Source organism: Chrysoperla carnea, chromosome 2 (assembly GCF_905475395.1).
Source record: "Chrysoperla carnea chromosome 2, inChrCarn1.1, whole genome shotgun sequence".
Classification (NCBI taxonomy): domain Eukaryota; kingdom Metazoa; phylum Arthropoda; class Insecta; order Neuroptera; family Chrysopidae; genus Chrysoperla; species Chrysoperla carnea.
In genome coordinates this window covers 68204881-68231836 of record NC_058338.1, presented here as the reverse complement: position 1 = coordinate 68231836, position 26956 = coordinate 68204881, and the positions used below count along the sequence as shown (strand labels likewise).

Below are 26956 nucleotides of genomic sequence, written 5' to 3'. Positions count from 1 at the left end.
CAATTATTATTCAAAACTTTTTTTTTGAAGGGACAGGTTTTTTATATTATTTAATTTAATTTTCTGTATGTCTCGTAGAAAAAATTGTGCACAAGATTAGAGAAATTGCATTTTCATAGAATCACTGCTGAGCTGATTTGTTGTGAAAAATACAGACTTCAACATTCCAAAGTTGCTGGTAAAAGTATTGGGGTAAAATTTTGACATTTTGTTGTGCAATTTATATATATTCTAGGATATATATATATATATATATATATATATATATATATATATATATATATATATATATATATATCTTTAAAATATCTTTTTTTCAGTTCTCTGACGGCCCCTAAAAATTTAACTGGTTAATTATGATATAATAATAAAAAACTATGCCAAGTTTCATTAAATTCTGAGTGCAAAGTCTATTTACCGATAGTACTACCTTAAGTCATATATAGTGTCAATCTTAAAAACACAAAATTTTTTGCTGTTACGTTAAATTTTCCAAATATTATTTGTTCAACAAATGCTGCTTGTAGTGATGTAAAAATCACTAGTTTGTTATTTTTATTCACTTAATGCATGTATTTGTATATTTTATCTCATGATAATACCTAATAGCTGCTATATAGAAGAAAACACAAATAAAATTGGTTTTTCATCTCTGGCGATATATTTTTCTCGTGATATGTTGATGATGATAATAATAATGCCTATATAATAAAGTGTTTGTTGTACATTTGTTTGGTATAAGATAAGCCAATAAGTATACACTGAGTGGTTGTAATCTGCAAGCACTTAACTTAATCCCCTTTTTAGTAACATCACCCTTAAACACAACAACCCCCTGCTATGTTGTTCACATCAATCCTCTTCTACTACTATACAGTTATACACTACGAATGCAGTATACTATGATCTGTATAATGTTGAATTAAACAACGACCCTACAATCGTCGACCGAATGTATGTGTATCGTAACGTTATTCACTGGGTATAAAAAAGACACCGAAGAAAGGAAATCACTCTCTGGGTTTATTTTTTACGAAATAATTATTCTATCAAAAAAATTTGGGCCCAAAAGGGAAAATATTGGAACTATGTTCTTTATCGCACGTTATGTTTTGTTTAAGAAGTAAAACCATAAAAAGTGCAATAGACACCAAAATCCCACATATAGGTTACCTAGGAAACTAAAACTTTTTTAGTCGATTCAGCTTGGAATGAATTTTAAGAATATGCAAAAGCATTTTAAGAGTTGTGAGTTATGAGAAGTTAAACATAATAGAAATAATATAAAGTACAAGGAAATTTTATGTTATGTCATATTAAATATTCTGATCAAACGAATTGTGGGTAATGTACTCAAATATTAGGCTGACTGCTAAATCAGAGATATCAGTCTTTTTTAAACTAATATTTCAATTAATTCATAAAGTTTTGATAAAGTTCGAGTAGCTATAATATTTAATTCTTAAACAATAAAGCAAGTATTTGACTGAAAATTTTCAGGATCACCAATGAACAGATATGCAAAAAGTATCGAGAGAGAAAAAATGCAAGGTAGCCTATCACAAAGCTGATATTTATAATTAATTACTAATACAGTTATTTGTATGAAAAGCACTTAGCTCCTATCGAGAATCCCACGACATCTCTCGTTTTTTTTAAATTTAATTTACCTTTGAATTTCAAAGTAATTGAAAATCCAAATAAAGAAGAAAATTTTATACAGCTTTTTCTTGTAAAAAATTTTTTTTTTTTTTTGAAAATCAAATAGATTTGGTAAAAATTGAATTTAGAAATGATACAGGAAAACTTTAATACTCTAAATACTTATTTTTCTAAAATAAATAAATGCTTGATGCTTGAAGATGAGAAAACTTTGATTTAAAACAACTTTGAAAGCTCTCTTAGAAGGAAAAAAGTTTCAAATAAGTGAATTCCTGGCGATATTATAAACTATTAAGGATATGATTGTACGAGTTAGCGTTGACTATCGGATTGAATTTACCTCGAGGCATTCATAAATTCTAGAAAAATTACAAACTTATTCTCCTTGCAAACTGAGCGGACGTATATCTCACCTGTGTCTTGAAAATGATTTGACTTCTAAAATGCCAGACATTTCTTTTTTGTCGATTATGCAAACTTAATATTTTCGATATCACAGAATTTTCATGAGCATTTCCATTAAGATTGCTAATGCCGATTAAAGCGGATTGTCAAAGATACATTTTTCTCTCCTTACTCATTCCATTTTTCGTTACAAGAAGATTTACATTTCAAAAGTAATAATCGTCGTTCAATATTTATATTACACCCGGTATGCATGAAACTGTTGCAATAACCAAAAGCATTATTATTATTATTATTATCACTGGATAAATTTCCCCTTTTAAGCGAATAGAGTATATAAATATAACTAACAGAAGCAGTAACAACAGAAAAAAGGAATGTTTTTTTTTTTTTTTACTTTACCTCTGTACAATGTACATACATTACGATGTTGTTCATATCTTTGGCATAGAAAGTACTTTATATCAATAATCATAATTCAATTTTGTGTAATAAATAAATTGCAGAACGTGTGTTCATATCTCTGTTCTCTTCTTGAAAAATATATTTTTATTTACGTTCATGAATAAATTTTCTATTACTGTGTTTTTTTAGAAATAAAAATAAATTCGTAGCGCAGGAGTTGCGTTAGCTAAGCGAATTCCTTCAGAGATTGAAAAATAACATATTTTTCATAAAAGCGAATATTGCATTTTTAATATTTCAAGAATTTTTATTTCGAAAACTAAGCGTTTAGAGAAAAAAATCAAAGAAGTAGGTTTTTTTGCTTAAAACTGATCAAAAAGTGTAAAAATATTTGTTATTTGGAAAAAATTCAAAATTTTGTACTTTGGACATGTTTAAGTTGTTCTGGGTACGAAATCCTAAATTTGCGCTTGACAGATAGCTCAGAACATTCTCCATTAAATTATCTTTCAAACGAAACAAAATTAAAATAGGTTTTTTTTTAGCTTATAACACCCCTTTTTTGGTTCCGGGGTTAAAAGTTACGGGACTTAATCTTTAGTTTGGAAATGTTGATTTCATATCTCTGTGTCACAAAAAATGCACGGCTTGCATATAGTACTATATATAATCCGTGCATTTTTTGTAACACAGAGTATACCTAGGTGAGTACTATTTCGGAAATTGTAAAATTTTCACTCATTAAAGTTAATATTTTCTATTTTATATTAACCCTGAGAACTATCAATGTAAATTGTAGTTGTAATAAACCCTACTCGACTTAAATCACAGCTGTAATAGCCTGACATAAATAATTATATAAAATTTAATTGGCAGGATTACAACAGCAAAATAAGCATCCAATTAAAAATGTCATAGTAAATTTTATCAAACAACAATTCCTGAATACAACATAACAACACAAAGTATATGTTTAATAAAAATCCGGAACCGTTTTTAGACAAACTTGACCTCATGCTGTTTTGCAAATAATACAAAATAATATTGTATCAAAGGTATATATTATTATAGTTGGTAGTGATCCTTTTAAAGGACATAAATTTAATGAACTCTCCAAAAACTTTTGAATAAACTACTACATATATATAATAGACATTTAAGTTCAATTTAATAGACACGTTTGCCCGTTCATCCGGCCCTTTTCACTTTATTGTTTAGTCCTTCTCCTCTCACTCTCGTCAACATCGTCATCATCATGATTCACATTCACACATAGAATCCTCTGAATATAAATAAAACCAACCGTATTGTTATAGTAAAACTAAAAGTTTATTATTAACAATAACATATAACACTATATAATACTACTGAAAACAGCTGCTTACTTTTAACACAGTAGTGTTTAGAGAGGTATACTTCTAAAACTTTAAAATATTTTAGAACTGAATAAAGATGGAACTATTTAGAAAACAAATAAGTAAAACACAGAAAAATATATAGAAAAAAAAGTGAACAATTTTATTCATGTCACAAAATTGGCTTTGTAATAGTAAGGGTCGTTTAAAAAGTCAAAATTTTTGTTTGTATCGTTTAAAAATTTATTATAACAATAAACAAAATTTTTTTGTTATTAATGGCGCTATTATTATTGTTATGTTCGTTGCGTTAAATATATTATTGATTTCTTTCAAATTGTTTTTTTTTTGGGATTATTTACCAATTTTAATATTTTTCAATGAAGATTTGTTCCTTTATTATTTCATTGAGTGCCGTCTTTGGTCATTTTGGATTTGCGTTTCGAATAGAACTTGATGATTAGAAGAAAGTTTCTTGTTGTCTATTTAACGTAAGCCAGGGCAATTTTGGATAAAAGGTTAGGTTTTGTTCATAGGAAGTTGGACTAAATCAATTCTGAAAATTCTAGGGAGGTTGCCCGCTTATTTAAATGAATAAATGACTTCAAAAATTGGCATATTTAATATTATGGCTTTATGGTAAAACGGTAGATGGTAGATGTTGTTTTCATAAATTTCTTGGGTGGAAATTAAAAAAACTATTTAAATTATAGTTAAAATCTTAAAATTATTGAAAAACAAAAATTTTGTTCGATTAATTAAGGACGCATGAGCACGGTAGTGGGCACACAAATTTAAAAAAATTATATTTTAAATTTTGATTGTGAATTATGTTAAAACTTGAGAATATAAGACGTAATTTTCCAAATATCAAAAATTGAAAATTTTGTTTAGTTATTTGGCTTTTATTATTTCGAAAACCAAGGTAGATATCGAAAAAGTATATTCTTATTATTCGTCTACATTCATGAAATAATAACAAAATTCATAATCAAAATTGAAAATAACGTATAAATAATTTCAACCCTAAAAATAAAATTGCCTTGGTGCTCGTACTCCCTTAAAGAAGTTTAATTACGCCTATCGAACGAACTAATAAACTTTTTAGCACACACTTATCAATCTGAATACCAAGTTTGTTACTTAACAGATTAGGAATGGCAGTGAATATATGTATGTTTATAACACATCTGGGTCATTTTATTGAAACATATTTTATTATTATTAAAATATAGTGTAAAAATTTAATTAAAATATAAACATAATAATTAGGTAGTTATTAAATAATTTGGCTTACTAATTTTCAAGTATTTTATTGACATAACACTTGAAAATGCAGAAACAATAATGATAAAATTTATTAATTAGAAAAAAATATATAGATTTTTAACTGAATAATATATTTTTATAGGAATACGCATTTTTTTTTGTTTAATGATAAACAAATGTTACGTTTTAAATGTCAATTATCAATTTAATCGAAATTATAGGAATTAATTTTAAATTGTCGGTTTTTTAAAAACAATTTCTAAGATTCAGTCTCCTCTTTTTCTATACTGAATTTTAAACATTTAGTTCCTGTTTGTTCTCAGGTATTGATTAACAATATTTAAGAAAAACATTTCCAAAATAAATTAATATGCACTAAAAAGTAAAAAAAATAACGATAATATAATGTAGTTAAAATTATTGTTATTTTGGGAGTTGGTGTCAGCCAAGGAAACAACTCTGACAGAACAGTTTGCAACATTAGCTTGGCTGACACCGACTCCAAAAATAACAAAAATTTTAACTACATTATATTATCGTTATTTTTTACTTTTTAGAACATATTAATTTGTTTTGGAAAAGGTTTTCTTTGTAGTGAAAGATTTGTAGTGAATCTGAAGTACACAACTAATTTGTTACTAAACGACGAATCATCGAAATCGGTTAGCTTTGATATTGAGTTATTCGTCAAAATTGGCCCACTCAGTCAAAAGTTCTGAGGTAACACACATAACAAAAATACAGTTGAATTGATAGATTCCTCCTTTTTTGTTTGAAGTCGGTAAAAAAGAACTATCTGACCGAGGATCAATATATCCTTGCATGCGACTTTTTGACATATAAGGACTGGGCATTTACATCCGTTCCTTCACAATTCTGATTCCTTTAATGATAGTTTAGAATTCAATAAGATAATTAAAAATTTTGTTATTTTAATATAAACTTGAAATAAGTAAAGCTAGACTTCATTGAAATCGTTTTTACTAATTTTTATTTTTGAGTAGTTATACAATACGATACAAGTTAATGTGATGGTTTTAAAAGCTCATATTTTCAAACATCTCTAGTTGATGGATAGTATATAGGTATGCATATGAATGTGAAATGAAAACATCAAAGAAAATATTTAAATACATTGTGTTATGGTGGATTTATGTATGCGGTTTATAATAATGTCTAAAACCATAATGTTTTCATCATATATACACAAGAGATCATAGTTAACTACAGTAAAACTGTATTATCCATGCTATCAGAAATCATCTATGAGCGTTAAGTACAGGTACTCTAATAGTACAGGGCAACAGCAAAAAATGGCTAATGAATAAATCATTTAAAGCAAATCATAGATGCGTTAAGCACGAAAAGCACGAGGAAAGTAATCGAAAAAACCATGCAATTGTAAAAAGACAGGAAGACGTGTGATCAAAGGAGGAAATTTAACATTTGCGGTACGACTTTTCTCGAAAGTGCTTGTTTTTCAAAGGAGTATGATAACGCCATATTTAACTATCGCTCTGAAAGAATGCAACAGGGAATTTGTCGGATACTATGACCACTTGATAACATTAATAAATATTAAACAATAAAATATATTGTCCGACAAAAATACTGGATCGATGAGCTTGTCTATCACCTCGAAAATGCCCTCAATATATATACAGAGTTCATTTTTTTTGAATTCTTTAAGAATTATTGATATGATCAAGTGGATTATTTAAATATGACGTTATGATATTGATTTGAAAACGCAATACTTTCGAAAACAGTCGTAGAGAGAAAGTTTGTTAGACTCGCCAAATGGAAGCCACTCACGTAGTTTCAAGTACCTACCTATTAATCATTAAACTTCAAAATAACATTACATCATTTTCGCCTGATCCAAGTAGGTATAGTTGAGGTAATTAACGAAGCTATAACTAGTTTGATTTACCTGATCGTCTCCGGATAATATTTACAGCAAGTAATTTTGAATAGATTGCACTACATTTTAAAACCTATATATATATATATATATATTTTTTTTTTTAATAAGATGAGTAGTAGAGTAACATCAACCAAACACCACTTCTTTAAAATAAACCATTCCACCAATCAACAACAAGCTCCGCACAGCTCTAGTATTAGATGATGATACTACCTAGAGAAATCGTAATTGTTCTCTTCAATTTTCCTCTACATCATTCCATTCGAACGTTAACGTTATAATATGCTTGAAATGAGTAGAGTGCACACAAATAGAGTTGAAAGTATCATCATATTCCTTTACCAATGGGAGAATATCATCATAATAAGGCAAGTCGAAATAAGTCGTGATTGATATAACGCTTAGATGTAAGATCAATAAGTTTCTGATCCTGCAAATTTTTTTATTTAATAAATAATAGTTTAATAGAGGTTTGGCTAAGCATGATATTTATATTTTTTATAAATAAAAATCGAGGCAATGAAGTTCTAAATAAGGTTCATCGTGAGACTTGAAGAAAAGACTATCCACTTCTAGAAATGGCGGAAGTGTAAAATTGCAGCCAAAGACATTCAAAGTCGATAGCTTGATGCTCTCCCGCTTCACTAAGCTTAAAAATAAAAACCACCGCTATATAGCCTGCACCTCTTTTGATTTCACTTATACCCCTTCCATATCACGCGATGGGATTGTTTTACACAGCTAAAATATGTGCACATTTTTCAATTTTTTGAAAATGTAAAATAGTCATAATTAATGAGTATATCAGAAAAGATGGTCATGAATTGTTTTACTATTTTACATTTTTACAATCTTTAATTTATGACTCAAAATGATAATCATAGATGGAGTAGTAAAATGTCAGACAAATTTAATTTTTTAGTTTTTTTTTTGGTAAATGGAAATCTAATATTTCCCTCAAAACATGAAGGTATTAAAAAAGTTTTGATTTCTTTTTTCAGTTGCAACCTAAAATTGCCTACTAGAAAGTCAAATTGCAAGAGCTGTATACCTATTTCACCTACATACTCATTATAATCATCATCATATAAAGAGGATGAAACACCAACGAACCAACAACGATGATATACCGGCAAGCAGGCGGCTCAAACATAAGCTCAACCGCATTGCTACACAGTTCATATCACAACTAAAAGAGCTTTAATATTGTATACCTGTATGTTGTGTCTATCTATGTTGGGTTGTGTATGGTGTAACCAGGGTTTAGTCAAACGTTAAGAATGAGTGAATGAGAGTGGGGGTAAGAGTGGGGTAGGTAGGTGGTAGTTGATATACTCTATAACACTATACATACACCATAGATGATGATATTATCAAATACATATACATACATAGAGAGTTCTGTTGTACACTTTGGCAAGGCAGAAGACTAATAAAGCTCGCTGCAAATTGGATTACAACTGGCGTATAGTGTTGTTGTGTTGTATATAGTATAAAGCTTTGTGCTTTTACTAATATGCTCTGTACTACTATATATGGAGAAAGCTCTGTGGACCAATTCAATATCAACCTTTTAATGTTATATATATATGTATATGACTTGTTGTTCTGTTTTGGTATGTTGGATGAATATGTGTTGGTATGTTCTGTTCTGTTAAAATTATTTCAAGGGTATATTAATACAATGAACTTTATTTTGAAAATCTTAGGTTTTGATACAAAAAATTAATCTCTCGAATTGGATTGTTGAATAAAAAATATTAATCAATTTTTGTATTTTATTTTAATTCTTTATCATGAATAATATTGATCTTCATGAAAACTAATTTAAAATCTATGCATAATTAAAATAAAAAATATATAAAATACAATTCACAGATTACAAACGTTATTAGGCAAAGTGTGCTATGCTTGTGACGTAGAAATATCAAAATACAAACGCCTGTGTATAAATATATACATAATGTAAAACTATACTTGATACCATTTGACAAAATTTGAAAGTGAAATTAAAATTGATTAATAAACAAGTTATAAGCAATCAAAGATTGCATTCAAAGGTTGCCCATTTGCTTTTAGCAAATCAAAGTTTTATATGTATTCTCTATGGCGATACCCACGTATGACGTCACTAGAGGGTATCTTCTTCTTCGTTTAATTAGGAATTTTAAACATTCATATCTTCCATACTAGTAAAGATTTTTAAAAACCAATTACACTTTTCTATTCGTGAAGTGAGAATTCTTAACTGAATTGATAAAAAAAATCTAGTCTGAACTTCTATTAAAATAATAACGCAACACAATGTTTTACGAAGACTTATTCTTCGGGCATTTTCCGTTCTCTTATGAAAAGTTTTTTTAAACTGTATGTAACTTTCAAATTATAATGTCAAAAATATGACTTTCTTGTATAAACGTTTAAAAGCTGTATTAGGAAATTGTCTAAACGAAAAATTGTCTACGTCATCATTTATACTTATCCTGATATATTTCTGTATTTCTTGTTTCACACATTATTGTAATATTGGGCGTATGTTTGGAATTCGTTGTGCGAGGCAAGGAATCTGGGAGCAGACTATGGCAAACATATATGATGACCTAGAACTAACTTGGCCTATTGAATCTCAATTTTTATGATTTTTGAGTTAGGTAAATATGTACGCGATTAGAGACTACGCCTGGTTGTTATAAATTCAGGGATGCTAAAAATGGATACTTCCGTTGAAAAATCAATATAGAATTATTTTGCGCGATTACAATACTGCCTTTACTTTGTTCAAGAACGCAAAAATGATTTCTGAGGAAGGTTTGACCACCTTTTTTAATGTATATCATAAAGTCAAACTTCTATTCATTTTTTCCATGAAGGATTTTATTAAAAAACATTGAAAAAAATAATTTTTATAAATCAGTTTCAAAAATATGGTGGAAGCGCAAAGAAATGAATTCAACATAGTAATGATCAATATACAATACAATTAAATTGCGTTTCCACCAATTGTGTGTAATAATTTTAAGAATCTTAGGTAATCCACTGAATGAAAACTGAAATAAAATACATATTTTTCGAGTTCAGTGTACGAATGAATGAATTTATAATAAACACTCATAGTTAGAATTTATATGTACATGAGTAAAGTGTAAATTTTAACTTTCACAGTCAAAATAATATAATAATATTCATGGTTTTTGTATAAGTATGTATGTTTGTATGAATGTATGTATTAATAATAATGATGAACACTGTTTGTTTGGACCACAAGCAAAACCATAGCTCACACAACCACTTAGCTTTTGAGCGCAAAATAATTTTACCGCAATACATACGTATAATATATATATATATAACATATTATACATAAATGAAACGTATATATTTATATATACACAAATGCATATATTCGACCGGGTGTACACTAAACTCTTGTGAAAGAATGGCGCTGTTCATTTGTGGTCAAGCAACGGCAAAAAAGTACAGCCCTGATAGAAGGAATAAAAATTCGGAAACAACAAAGTGTTCGGTTTTATTGGATGCAAGATGAGATTTTCAAATACAATTAACCTCTTCTTAGATAGAAATTGATTAAATAGAGAAGTTGCATTAATTTTTTTTGCCACAAATTCAAAAATATGTGAAGGAATAATTCATCAATCAAGTATATTAAAGTAATTTAAAAAAAAATTAATAATTCCACTTTTTTATTAAATATTAATAAAAAATAGTTATATTTTTAAATAAATAAAACAGTAGTGACGTATTAGTTTCCGTTGAGGCCGTGGGCAAATCGATTTCTACGGAAATTTGCGTTGTAATATAGTGAAAGCCGGCTGAGAAACAAACCATTTATCATTATTATTCATGTTATTTTATTATTTGATTGACCCTTTAGTTTGAAAGGCAGCAGAGACGATACTTATTGTAAGTATAATTTAGAAAATACTTATTGTAAGTATGATTTTGGCTAGATAAGTCCTGTTTGTTTGCGGCCTACAAATACTATATAACCATAATGATTCATCATAGATATTATTTGCTTAATTTCGGACAAAGTTGGAGGAAAATTTAGTTTAGAAAATAATGGAAAAAAGAAATTTATTTAACTGAGAAAAAGTTGACTGTTTAAGATATTTCAGTCGACTGCAAATCAACGAAATACCATAGCAACGGACATAAAACTAGTATATAACATTATTTTATTTTTTCATTCCTGTAAATCAGTATATTATTTCACATTAAAACGCGACTAACGATTCTACTCTCTAAAATCGATCCGACTCTCTTTTATTCGAAATGTGGTGGTAGATATAGAGATACTTTTTTTTCATATTTTTTCTATTTATTTTTGTATTTTTTTGCTTTTGGTTGAAAGGGTGGTGGTTGTTGGTGTTTTTCCCGCGTATAACAGAACAGAGATCAAACAAACAAAAAAAATATTATTAAATAAACTAAAAAAAATATGTTATTGTTTTTTTTATTTTTCCATTATTTCAATTAAGAGTCTGAATGTTGTTCTTTTGTCATCATACTAATGGAGAGAGACATCATCGTTTATAAATTGCTTTTTATTTTCCTTTTAAATTTTTAAGAGATTTTTCTGTAAATACATGTAAAACAAAATTATAAAATATATTTAAAAAAAACTTAATGTCTGTGGTTAAAAGGCCTTTGTGTTTGAGTATTTTGTGTATAATTCAATTATATTGTTTAACTTTCAGAATTAATTTTTTAGTATAAATTTAATTTATGGTTTCTCAGTATCAAAGGTTAAATGTATTTTGTTCCACATTTTTAAGTAAAAGTTTCAGAATTTGAGCTAAAATTTTGTTTATGTAGAATATTTTATTAACATTTTTAATATAAATACATTCGAGAATTGGAGAAAAAAGTCAAAATAGTCTGTAGAGACAAAGATGTCATGAAATAGGAAAAGCAGTTCGATCTTCATGAAATTCTGTTGAATAACAGTGAAAAAAAAAACGTGATGCACTAAAGAAAACACGTGTTTAGGTACTAGTACATGGCATATTTTCTCGGAGGGAAGAATGTAGATCATAAGCCAGCAAGAAAGCGTGAACACGGCTCAATATTGTAGTAATACGTTTCAATTCAGTGTGTTGTTTTGTTTCGTTTTGACTTTTTGCTAAGGCTTAAATTAAAGGTTCTTTTCCAGTTCTAGCAAGAGCGACACTTATTCGGCTAAAAAGTCTACGATATTATCTATTTTTATTATTAGTAAATCTTTACATTTATTTCAATTGGTACTTGTATTTAATATAAATCAAAGTCCCTCATAAATGATACTTATAATAGCTTTTGCTATCTCAACCTATTATACCACCATATATGAGGGTGAAAATGTACAATTAATATAAAGTCTTATTTAACTTTTAATTTTCTACTGTTTCAGATGAAACTTCATATTGTTTGCAATATTTTAGAGTAGGTTGGTATTTAAACTTCTAAAACTCCAAAATTTTACAAAAATAATTAAAAGGTATTTATAATTCACTTAATCCTACAAAAGAAAAAAAAATCCTTTTCTCTTTTGCATGTGGACTGAAAGATTAAGTGAACATGTCAATTATAAATTGAATTAACCTTTTTAACATATTAATATAAAAATATTAAACATATGTACTGCACGAATATTTAACATAACAAAAATTGAAGAATATGTCAATAGAGAAGTAGAAACAACGTCATGAGGTTCCAAAAAAAAAAAAAAAAAATAACATGTGTACCATTCATTTATTATTTCGTTATGTACAATTCACTAAACATCTTTTGTCCGTCCAATTTAATGTTTTCCACTATACTTTTGATGTCTTGTGTACCCGACTCTCGACAAAATTATAATCGTCACTTGTTCCATATTTTTTGTCTTTTGAATGTTGAACATAAGGTTATAAATGTGACAATACCTTTTTTTTTAATCATATTAATTACAGTTCAGTGAGTTTTTGAATTTTTTAAAATTGAATATCATTTATGAATTTAAAATTTTTTTAATTTGTGCAAAAAATACGAATTTGAATACTTTGAAAGATATACATATCTTAACAGCTATTTGTAAACTTGTTTTTGGGATAGACAGATGAATTATTTCTGTTCCAGTTCTGTTCCATTATTTAGTGTTGAAGTAAAGAACTTTTTCGAAAGAAAAGATAAAGTCTAAATTGCGTTTAATGATGGAGAAGTGTAATGTTAATGAAAGCTATGCATGTACATAAGATTCATTATTGAAAGACGTAGACGTCAGACACCATGTTTTTGAGTTCAAATCGTCTCAGAAACGGTATCAAAATGATCGACACACACTTACAAATACACATTGCTTGTTATTAAAATATTGTAAAAATAAGAAAGTTTTAAGATTATTAAAATCTTTAATTTCGATTTCCGTGGTGAATACACCATTTTTCTATCAGGAAATTACAAGTATTTTATCCACATCCAAAATAAACAGTTTTTATGACTGTAGATGATAGACGCTAAAATCAATTTAATTTTCCAGGCATACCTTATTTCAAAGCAATATAACCAATATGTGTTTTTAACGTATTTCGATGAAATAATTTAATAATATACAAAATGTAATTGTATTACTTTTATCTGACCAGATTTTCATACGAAAGTTGAGGGTGTGAAATTCAAGGAAAATAATTCATATAATTATTTAGCAATATAATGTTCAAACAATTTGATATAAACTTATAACAACAGATGATCAAAAAATAATGGACCAGTTGGATAAATAAGTACCAGAATAGAGCTAGTACATTAACTCAATAATAGTTAAAAAAGGCAGGGTGTTGTTCATTCTTATGGAAGTAATGACTGAGCATCTGTAAATAAACTCACTAGGAGAAAATGTATCTAAACGTGTTATTTATCAATAAATTATAATTTTTATAATAAAAATATCACTGTTAAATTTAATGGATTTATAAGTACACCAAAGATTTTCCAATGATTTCATCACAGTTTTCACAGTTCCATAGAAAATATAGTGTGTTCCATAGAAAATATAGTGTATTATAAACCTATGTTTATATGAAATATTTCAAGGTATAGTCAGTTTAGTCCCAAGTTTGTAACGCTTAAAAATAATGATGCTACGAACAAAATTTTCGTAAAAATGTTCATAAAATCTCTTTTCGGTTGTCGGTTTGAATATCTGTCAAAGCAAACGATTGCGTAATCAACACTCTCTTTACATGTTATTTCAACAATTAACTCAGTCAAACATCGAAAACTGCTTATTAGACAAAGGTGTCTCACATATTGGAAGTAAGTACTTCTATGAATCGCCATAGAAATTTATAAAATTTCGTTTTACAAGATGATTCGGACATTAATCTTTTAAAGCATTTTCATTTTTTTATGCAATTTTAATTCAATTTTATTCTAGATTTTCAATTTTATTATAGGAGTGAAAATTTTACGGCAGTTTGATGTGTAGTGTTATGAAATACAGTATATCCCCTTTAAAAATCAACGAAAAAATTCCCAGCGCTTCCATCATAACTCCTATTAAAATGGAAGAGCGTAAATTTAAAAATAAAATATTTCTTAAGTATTTTCAAATAATAGTATAAAAATCAATATTTGATTCAAGTGTTTTTAGAATTCGGTGTTTTGAAAAAAATACTTCGTAAAAAATACAATAATAGTTTTTACGGTGTTCAATCGTAATGGAAGGTGAAAATAAAAAAAATTCAATTGTGAAAAAATGTTCACAGACAGTTCTTATTTGAATAAGTGAAATTGAATCTCTATCGATACAAGAAAAAAGTCAATTCGAATTTTCATAGACAAAATGGAATATTTAAAATAAAAAAAAAAGATTTCTTTTTTTTTTACTATCGTTTTTCTTCTTTTTTATTTGGGTAGAAAAATTCAATAGTTGACGGCGTATCATGGATAATATAATATGTGCTTAGAGCTTGAAACAGCTTTCATTGTGTAAAGCTTCTTCTTCACTTATATGTATTATGTACGTTCTGTGTAATAATGGATATACACGAAAAGATTGGTTGAAAGAAAAGCTCAATAATATATCCACACACTATCATACGTATACACAAACATGAGCTTTTTTTATTCAGGTATGACTACACGATGTTGTTGTGCGAAATATTTGGTGTTTAATACCATTTTATTAGATATTGAACCTGCTTTTACGCTTTTTTCACATAATCAAAAGTATAAATTTATTCGCCAAACTGTAATCGTTTGAAATCTTTATCATAGCTCAAATATTCGAAGTGACTTTTAACGGTTTTTCCAAAACTATACATCCAATAATCAAATAAACCAGATTTTCGTATTTTTTCATCATCATTGCATGCAATAAACTAACATCAAAAAGTTTATTTTTGAATTTCTTACTGGTAAAGTTCTCGATTAAATCACGAAAAATTTGATACACAAACCGAAAAGTGTTTTTCAAAAAATGAAAAACAATTTTCGATGGACATAAGGTGTTATTTTTTACAGTAGATACTTCTTTGTCTAAATGAATGACAAATAAATTTTCCATTCTTTAGTATTATTACAAATAATAAACAAAAAAAACATACTGTACTTTTCCCTTCAGAAAATCATAAAATGTAATCATTAAAGCGCTCTCATTGAGTGAACTTTAAGCCGGATATTTTATGTAATATCTAAAAACCTTTTGGTTAGATTTCTTTTTTTTTGTTAGTGTATTCGTTAGTAATGTATACCCTAACACAACGCCTTCTACACAACAATTTTACGACCAAAAATATTTTTCTTTTTATAATCTCAGGAAAATTTTCTTTTCGTTATCACTTTTCTTAATAAAATATAGAAAGCAAAAAAAAAAAAAAAAATATATATATATATATATAGAAGAAAATTTCATTCTTTTAAATATGATAAAAATATTTTAAATAAGCAATTTGGCAAATATTTTAATATACACAAAAAAGACATAGTATATACAATTTTTGGCTATTGTCCAATCTAAATTCAGACATATTTATTATTAAATATTTATTAATTTCCTGAAATCATTTATTGTATTTCCCTCGAAAATGGATATCAAAAATTTCATATCTATACGTTTTGAGGTGTCCGCATTTCATAAAGTATAAAAGAAGTAGCAGCTACCTCTGGCAATGTTAGACAATTTAAAGTTTACCAAATGTTTATTATGTCTTATTTCCAGAAGTATATTTGAAATTTTTCTATTTTTAAGCCAACAATAAAGAAATTTTTCGTTAAGTGAAGGTGAAATGCTGTACCTTTCTGAAAATATACTCTTCAGTTTCTTGTAAGATATTGCTATCAATGATACAGCCGCTATACGAAGGCAAGTTTATCAGAGGACAAGCAACCGAGAAAATGACTGTGCATGTGTTTTTATTTTCAAGTAGAACCAAAATAAAATTAGTTAATACAAAAAGTTTCGTCTACTTATTTATAAGTTCATAAGTTCGCTTTTGGTTTGAATTTTAAATCACAAAAACCGTGAAATACTGAGGAGGTAAATTTTGCAAAAGTGCACAGTCATGTACCTTGAATAAAAAGAACATATATGCAATTCAAGGAAGCATAAAAAATGATTTCTAAAAAAAAGAAATGATGTAGTTACAATTATTGTTATTTTTTTCGGTGTCATTCAAGTTAATGTAGCAAACTGTTCTGGCACAGTTGTTTCCTTGGCTGACACCGACTCCAAATATAACAATAATTGTAAGGTTTTCTTTTTGTTAAAAGTTTTTTATTTTGTGATTTTTAGTGAATCTGAAGTTCTCTATTTTGTCGCTAAAAAAAGAATCATCGAAATCGGTTTTCGTGATATTGAGTTATTCGTCCATTTGTCGCGCACATACTTAATGGAAATTAAATGCTTATATGGTTTTCTTATAGATGCCATTTTCAGAACTGGACCAAAATGAAATGAGACCACACGGTAAGCATCAGTTTTCAAATAGAAAAACAATCATCAAAATCGTTTGACCCAATCGAAAGTTCTTAGGTAACAAACATTCAAAAAAATACAGTCGAATTGAGAACATCCTCCTTTTTTGTTTGAAGTCGGTTAAAACTTGAAACTGATCAGAAAATTATCATTCTGGTTGCCAACAGATACATTCACCACGTATGTTTGAATCAAATGAATCAAATTAGTGATGTTTTTTTGGGAGAGTTATTGTAAGTGAGATATACATATTCATTTCATCTACCTCAATTACATTTTGATCATCATAATATAACGAAAATAAACCATAATTAAATTAAATTTTGGAAATGTTTTACTACTGCTATCAATAGCGAGTAGCGAGCGAATGCTTTATTCCATAAATTGAAAAAGGGTTGTGTGTATTTTGTACGCGTCATCTATAATAATATTATTAAATACGAGTGGATAATACATATATATCAAAATTAGGGGAATTTAAAATGTCACTAAATATTTATATCATTACAAGCGAAATGAATTTAGTAGCGTTGTCTCGTTTATATACAGAAAGAGCTGTTCATAAATTTGATTTTTTTTGTTTGGCTGTTGCCATTTAGAAATAAAATTTATTTTTCATCTAGTATTTTTAAATTTATAATAATGAGGCATTTTACTTCTAAATTTGAAAAATCAACAATTTTTCAGTATTAGTTCCATCAACAATCTTTTTTTCAAAGATTAATCCACACCAAAATTGATCCAATGACATCTGACTCTCAAGTATTTGCGGACAATAACCATCAAAGTCAATTTTCAATATAACAATCACATAATGTTTTTCAGTCCAAAATATTACCAATTCCAGTTGCTAATTTCCTAAAGGCGAACTTATATGTTCAATTTAAATCCAACATATTTTGTTGAAAAGAAGCTGTCACTTCTGATCAAGAACATTTAGATTGTGTGGATTAAATATCGGCAGATTAATTATCTTGCTATAATAATCTAGGAGCTTAAGCAATGAACTAATCATAGGTACCATAAATAACATTAGAACATTAGAACTAGGTACTATAAATAACATTAGCACAAGGAGCACTGCAACTCCAATTTTTGATTTCTTTCGTGACTCTGATCATCTCTGGGGACCAAAAAGAGGTTTTATAAAGTACAGGATTTGTGACCAGCATTGAAGAAGAGCATTATCTACAACATAACTTATATGAGAATAGAACCAAAATAGATATACTTTCTACCGAGTTGCATTTTAAGTTCTTTAGTTCATTTACTTTTCGTATCTGGATCTCAATCACAAGATTCTTTTTGTGTGTTACGGCTGTTAATCTGCAATTAGTATTAAAGCTCTGGATGGTTTTAATCATAAAACCTTGAAAATTATCTGCATGATATTCTCTAGGGCTAACTTTTTGGAATATCCAAAATTTGGAATACAATTTGTTCCATATTTAAAAGGGAAAGTATTATATAAAAATTCTAATGAAAAATGATTTAATACACAAGTATTTTATATAATTAAGACAAAGACACAAACAATAAATTATGTGTAAGTGTATAAAAGAAATAAAATATAAGTTATTAAGATATCGTAATACAATATTACTCGGTCGCTAACATAAAACTTTGTATGTTTTTTGGACTTTGTATGTGTTTTTGTGGTAAATTTAAGAAAAACTTCTTTTCTTATACCTTGAAAACTATGTATATAGAAGTATATATATTTTATTATTATGATTATTATAAAAATATGTGGTAGAGGGTGGGGTGGTGGTTTTGCGGTAATTGTAGGGACAGATGAATCTCATACAGGAAACGGACATGACGCCATGCTGAGATGAAACAACGGAAGAATACTCAAGACAATAGATGGAAAAACTAGATGACTTGTGTATATTATGAAAATGTATTATTATAAGTTTTTATTTAGTGTTGTTTTTTCTGTCTCTTTCTGTCTTTTTTCATTATCAACTTCTTTGGGTTTTATTGCAGAAAAGAAATTTGTTAATAATATGTTTAATAAATGGGTTAATTTTCTATTAATTGAACATTTTCTCATATTAATCTAATAAAATAGTAGTTATCTTGTTTCGTGTTGGTGCGCTCCTCATATTATTAGGAAGATATCGAGATTAGCATATAATCAATTTTTTGTCCGAGCTTAGAATGAGTTTCCCTATCGATCCTAGAAAATAGAAAATATCACTAGTTTTATTCAGATACCGGCTATAGCACATTTTAAATTTTATTCAACAGGAAGGTTCACGCACTATTTAAAAGTAGGAAAATCAATGGCTGTGATAAATTTTTTTAATCTTCATTGTTCTTTTGGTTTATTTTTACTAAGTAGAAGTTGAAGTCTACACACTAAACAATAGTATTTACTAGTTTCAAGAAAATATTTATTTGTTATACTTTAATTTTTTAAGCAATCAAATACTTATTTTATTTTCTTGAATTAATTATTGAATTCATTGATTCAAGAAATATTTACTTGCTATAAAACTATAAGTATCCAAGTAAAAACGTTTATTTCAATCCAGTAATTTTTTTTAGTGTGTAGATATTTTTGAAACGATTTTTTAAAGTAAAAGATAGAGTAATTTGCAAGGCAACTTTTTGGCATCAGGTATTTCGTTTAGAGGGAGATTATATTACCTGTGTCTTAGATAAGTTCTTAGGCAAAGAAGTTCAGCGAATAGCGAAAGTTAGATCTTTAAGGATATGTGAGCGCCAGGGCAATTTTGGATAAAAGCTTTAATTTTTTTATATGAAGTTGGAATAAGTCTAAATAAATTCTGAAAATTTTAGGCAGGATTTCCCGTTGATATATTTATTATATTTTCCGATATCAGGAGTAATATTCAAAATAGTGAAAATTGAAAAAATTGTTTAATTATTTAGCTTTCAATAATTCGAAAACCAAGACAGGTATCGAAAAACTTTATTCTTATTTATCGCCTATATTCATGAAGTTATAATAAAATTCATCAAAAAAGTTGAAAATAAAGTACAAATAAATTCAACCAAAAGTCTAAGCTTGCCTTAGCGCTTGTATTATTTTAACGTCTCATACGTTATCATATTCTTAATTCTTTATTTCTTATCAAATATTTAATTTTCTTTCTATTAAAAATCATTTTTACTTAGTTTTTTCGAATTGATTATACTTAAAAGTCGTGAACACTATCACATATTATATTATTGCAAACACAATAATTGTGAAGAAATGCATTTACTTGTATGATGAGAACAATATTCCTTAGACTATACAAAACAACACACCTTCCCCATGGGATTGAGATATGTTAAGACACGCCCATTAAGCGTCGCGACGCTGATTCACACCACTATATTCAATATTGTGATACACTTACTTACTGTACTAGTCTTATACTTTATATATATAAATGTATATATAATATATATACTCTTAGGCATTATATAATTTGATTATATATGTTATTATACAATATTGTTTGTATGACATTAAACGAAATATACAATTTTTTTTTTCAAACATGTAATATCGGTTATCAAATTAAGGGAAAGCTTGATAGAAAATTCGATACAATTTAAGACCAGTCATGCCAGAGTTTAAATAATACATAATTTGAATTTTTAAGTTTTATTTGAAAGTGTATTTTTCACTAAATATAATTAATTTAGAAGTTAGTCGAGAGTCTAGAAAATTGCGACTTGCGAGAAAATGTATCAGGTTAATCGACCACCATCGTTTGAATAATTAAAAGAACGAAACGGACAAAAAGTGGTTCAATTAATTGGGATAATGGTAAATAACGGTCGCCTGGAAGAATGTGTGCACCTGAATTAACGTCATCTTCCCGGAGTTATTTTTTAAGTTATATTTAGTTAATCAATAAATATCCTTGGTTCTAGTAATTCACTTTATATGGTTAAAAATACAATTTTAATTAACTTGAAAATTCAGATTTGAAGACGTGAAGAAGAAATAATTGGTTAAAATTGAAGGATTTTTGATTTACATTGTTTTCAAAACCGCACACTTTTCTGTCCCACAAATTTGTAAGAAATTTAAAAAACGATGAGTTGCGTTTTTTAGTACTTTTTAAAATTTTTGAAACTTTGTATTATTTGCAATTATTTTTGTAGTGACAAATTTATTAGAATAGAAATGAATTATGATCTAAGCCAGCCTGTGTATATTTCTTAGCCTTCGATATAAATGGAACTAACTATTATATGCATTGTTTATTGCGGATAAAAAAAACCTTAGAAGGAATAAAACTAATAAATTAATAATGGAAAAAAATTCAATAAAAAAAAAAAAATTCAAACATAAACAATTACAACAAAACTAAAGATTAATTACAACAAATGATACATAGTTTTTCCCACAAAATATTTCTATATATTTTTCAGATTTCGTATGTCATGCAGAAAAATAGTCCTAAAACTTTTCTTCGGATATACTAAAAGTAGTATAATTTTTTTTTTTATTTAAAAAAAATATATCTATATAATACATATATATCTAGCAAGTTAGATGTTTGTTTTTCTTAAATAAACCGAAAAAGGATCGAAACAAAAAGCATGTCGTACCGTATATACAATAATAAAAGATGGGGCTTCGCTTGAGTGGGCAAACGGTATTGATCAGGGTGAAAAGACTGAACGCGTATATATATTTGTTATATTCAGTGGTGGTATGTGTATAAGAAGATGAACTTTATATGTGAGACATATATAGTAATATGTTTTTCCAATTTTTTTTTCTAATATTTCTGTGTATATATATTTTTTGGCGTGGAAGACAATTCAAAATTGGTTTATAAGTCATGAAAGCTATAACCAAAAAATGTGAATGTGGACTCACGAATAAGTAAAATTGACAAACCTTTTTTGATAGTCGCCTAAAACATGCAATTGATATTTTTCGATGTATCCTCGCTGATCATATTATCGAAAGAAAATTGATTGTACGATCAAAAATGTATATGTAAAGGTTGTATTTTAGTATCTCGATAACACCGATAAATCTATTAAGAAAGCTGAGCTTTTTAAGTATAAAGAACCTGGATAAATTTCACTGAATCACTAGATTCTAAAAATTAACCATTATGCACTTTTATTGTATGTGGGAATTTTAAGCACAATTTAAACAAAAAGTGTTGGTACGCGATAATAGTAGCGTTCCCGAAAAATGTTTCGGAGTCTTTTAAATTTTGTAAATTTTACTTGTTTAATTATTTGGTGTTTCGAGTTACATTCAGTTTTACTTAATTTCTGTATAAATGATTCAAAAAAACCATTGAATATTGTTACTTTTTGAATTTTTTTATGAAAGATATGCTAAAAAGTTTCCTATTAATTTCTTTTAAATGTGTCTCAATTTCTATAGAGCTTATTATACAAAAATTAAATTTTACATAAAATTCGTATATATGTTTATTTTTTATAGCTACTATTATTATTGTCTGAGCTCTTGGTTATATATGGAGCATACAAAATACACAGATATATCGAACACACAGGAAAATAGGGAAAAAATGTGTGTATTGAAAAGAAAATCTAGTATAAAATTATTTGAAGTCAGAAAAAAATATATCTACATAATATAGTCAAAATATATATGTACTGATCGAACAATGGAGAAAGAGTCAAGTTGGGACTATCTTTCAACCATATAGTTGCTATATCTACTGGTTGATTTGGAATTGGTGATTTAAGTTACTACAGAAATGTTTTGGATTTGTATTAATTTTGTAAATGAGATAAATTCTTTTTAACAGATGCTTCATTTAGATTATAAGTTCAAAGTAACTTTAGGTTTTGGTAAACATATCAATATACTGTAGTTCAAAAATAAATACATTGGTAAACAAAATTAGAATCTCTCCCGAAGCATGTTACTGCCAAAGTCGCTGCTTTCTAGCAGCTAAGAAAACAATTAAAATTCTTGAATATAACTTTAGAAACAAAAAAGGTAATAAATTACAAATATCTCTTTAGCTGCTGCCATTTTCTACATCTTAAATTCACTGAGTTCTTGATTGGCAACCGGTGAAGAAAATTGATCATCATTTCTGCATACTCCGTATGGAAACTACTTAAAAACCAAAATTTATTTAGCAAACTTAATAAAGAATGTTTAGATGATAGATATTGTTCATTTTTTTGAATTCAAGATCGATTTTCAACGTCTAAACTGATACAGAACAGACTAGTATGTAATCGATTAAGAAGTTTATCGACAATTTAACTTATATTTTAAGATAAAAATATTTTTTAATTAGTGCTCAAGCACAAAAATTTTTTTTAGTAATCATTTTGGATCAACTTGTAAATATTTGCTATTCTATTCGTCGTTTTCATTTTACGATGTTCTATATGTATCTGTTTGGTATGTTGTTAAAGGAGAAAAATATTTAAAACACCCGGTTTATCTCTAGCCAAGCATGACGTCACGGTGGCGGATTCTCATACCTACTATCAACTCTTCCAGATTTCAATTCTGGTTCAAAAACTTCTAGGCAAAACATACTGACATGGAAAAAAGAAAATATTTAAACTACTGTTTATATGTTTATTTTTATCTTAAAAACTTTCTCCTTTTTTTCGTTCACTCATTTATGTAAATGTTTTTTATAAAAATTTATTTTCTCAAATATGTTCGAAATATTGCGTATAGATAATTGATGATATTTTTCGATATACCTAGATATTATGGACATTTATAAATAAAAGTGAATTACTTAGATGTTTCTAGAGAACATTTCGTCAAAATTTATCACAAAACAGATCGAAAAACTCATCAATATTTTAAAATAAGGAGTAGAAATATAATAGTTAGACATCTAATTCTATACTTTTATACCAATCGAAAATAGTTTAAATGCTAACTGCTTTAGAAAATACACGCTAACAATTATTCGTATCGACAAGTTTTTAGCCGTGAAGCAAACAAATCCGAATTCCTGGCCAATATCAAATTTTTAATTTAATTTTTTTAGATGTTGTAGTAAGATTTTAAAATGTAGGTTTAGTGACAAAGAACTAGCCTGACAAGGAACTAGCCACGAAAAATGAAAGTTCGATTTTTAATCAGTAAATAGAGTAAATTTTTCGAAAGAAAAAACACACAAATATTTCTTTGTGTAATTTATCCTTTGAATCACAGTAGGATAAAAAAAAGTGGTTTATCCGTATAAATCATGTAGAAAATTTTTTAGAAATCATATTGTGAAAATATTTTCATGTTAGGCATAGATTTATATATATATGACAAGAAAATCTCTTTTGGTTGTTGTAAAATACTCAAATCCACTTACGCAATAGAAAGTGTAATAACCAAAACAAAACTCATATCTATACGTACAAATATTCAATGCCAAATCCAACGAGGCGCGAGGTTTTCTTTTCAATAGAGGTGAATAGAAAAAGCTCACATTAATGTCATAGAAAAAGCAATTAAATCCTGAATTTTGTAAGAAATCTTGGTATAATTATTTTGCTGTATAGAAAACAAATTTGACTTTGCATCGTGGTTCATTTAAAAAATTGTTTCAGCTAAAAATAAAGTTAATTACTTTTTAAGTAATTAACTTTGAGCGAAATTTTTTTCGAAAAAAAACCACTTCAGTTTAGCTCAAGTAGTACTATTCTAATATATTAGTGTATCAGTCAGTGTTTTCATACATTAAATAATTGAATATATTTTAATCTGTGTATACATGAATTAAGGCTACAATTGACACGTCTCATGAGACTTACAAAATATAAATTCAAATAGATTGTGATATTTTTGTTACTATAATAATATAACTTTGCTCTTTTAATAATAATAATATATGTAATCAACCCTCCCTTACATATTGTTACTATTTGTCAACCTTACTCACTGCAAGTAGAGAGTTGTATAACAATCGTTTTATATAAATCCCTTCTGTGAAAAAATCCTGTATGTCGTAATTATTTTCTTGAAATTCCCAATTGAACAATTCATTTTATTATTACAATTGATTGTTTTATAAAAGGTTATTTTAATAATCTTTTATGTTGCCTCTTTATTGAAACAAAACAATCAACGTTAATAATAAAGAAATTTGGTTGTGATATTTCCCTTCTTAGCTTACTAAGTTATTATTATTCATTACAAAAATGAATCTTCACATGTACGACTGAAATATATTCGTCTAATATTTAAAATATTACAAGAAATTTACAATATTTAAAAAACCCCCGAGAAATTTTCGGGTACGGAACTCTAAACCCGCTCTTGAAACATAGCTTAGAATATTTCCCATCAAATTACCTTTTAATCGAAACAAAAAAAAAAAAAAAAACTAATCGATTCATCCGTTTAGGTGCTACGATGCCACATACACACATGTAGACAGACAGACACACATAGCGGTCAATCTTATAACAACCCTTTTTTGGGATGAAAAATATAGAAACAAATAGATGCGCAATTTCTTTTATAATGTTTTTGTTTAAAAGTAAATTAAAAATATCATGTGTTTACTTTAAGATAAGAATTAAGTAAACCAATTATTAACTTATTTTGACCCTTTGAAAGTTAAGCACGAAAAATATATCAACCTAAACTTCGATTGACTTATGTTAGTTATGATTTAATCTGATTTTTAGCGCTTTTAATTAAAAAAGTTTCTAATTTAAGGTGCTTTTTGATGGCCTGCTTATGATATATTAGGCCTTTTATTGAATCACGAATAGAAACATGCGATAAACACAGCCGTAGGAATATTTCGATAGCTTGAAGTAAAATAAATCTGTAATTTCGTATTATAAACCTACAAGTTTGTGAATAGGCAACGTAACAACATACAAATTTATTGTTTTATATCAGATAGAGGTGATATTATAGGCAGTAACAATTCCTCAGTCTACTTTTCTCTTTAAATGGTGTCGGTATATGTTGAATTTGATATTGCATTTTCCCTATGGGAATAAGTCAAGCAAACAGTTAAATTAAATGTGTCAAACATCGCCATGTTTATTCACTAACTCAAACATTAGTTCAAAGTATATCACACATCAATGTTGCCAAATATCTATTTTAAATTGGAAACGCATATTAAGCGATTTTCCCAGTTTTAACTTTAGGGTATGTATAGCTTAAAATATAATTTCACATAACATCAGTCTAGAGTCGCATAGATTAATGAACGATTTAATGCTGAAAATCTAGCATGACAAGTGATAAATCAGTGAAAGGCGGCCTCCTAGGTATGCGACGGAAAGATTTCTTTTCCTGAGTTCCAAACGAATCATGTAGATGTAGATGAAATCATGTAGAAAAAAAACTGACAAGGCTAAGATCACCGAAATAGTGTGTGTAGGCTACGAACTCTCCTGTAGACTGGTCTAACCATTAAAACAATATGCATGAAAAAATACAGCAAAAACAGATGAAATATGACAAAGTTAGGGTTACGTCACAGAAAAGAATTCCACTGCGAAAGTGGCAATGGCTGCTGTGCGAATCTCTTGATATTTCGAGGTCTCTAGACGATGACTAGAAAATGAGTGAATTGGATGCGTGCGGCGTCAAGACATTTCGAATCAAAAAATAATAGAAATTCTTATTATCTACAGAAATCATTTTTTAAATTTTAATTTGATACTTTAGAGCATTTGTTAAAGAAAGGAAAACTTATGAATTGATATAAAAATATTGGTTTTTTAAAATTGCTCAATAAAAAATTATTACAAAATAAAAAATATTCTAAATGAAAAACAAATGCAATAAAAACACTAATATATAAAAACAAAATTCACAAAACATATGAATTGAATACGATAAAGGGTGCATTATTATGTCAATGCCACCCCAATGTACATTATAAATCCCAAATGTACATTATGTAGCCATATCAGTAACTGACCAGTTATTTACAAGAGCTTTTTGGGTTTCACTGATTAAATAATAAATAGTTACAATAATAATTCTAATAAAACATAAAACATTGTAAT

At 27.5% G+C, this 26956-nt stretch overlaps 1 protein-coding gene across 1 annotated transcript in view; it reads right to left on the bottom strand.

The window, feature by feature from the left end:
- The window catches only part of LOC123292220 (paired box protein Pax-5), a 248552-nt gene that overhangs the window by 28041 nt on the left and 193555 nt on the right, over positions 1–26956 (bottom strand). The window lies entirely within an intron of this gene.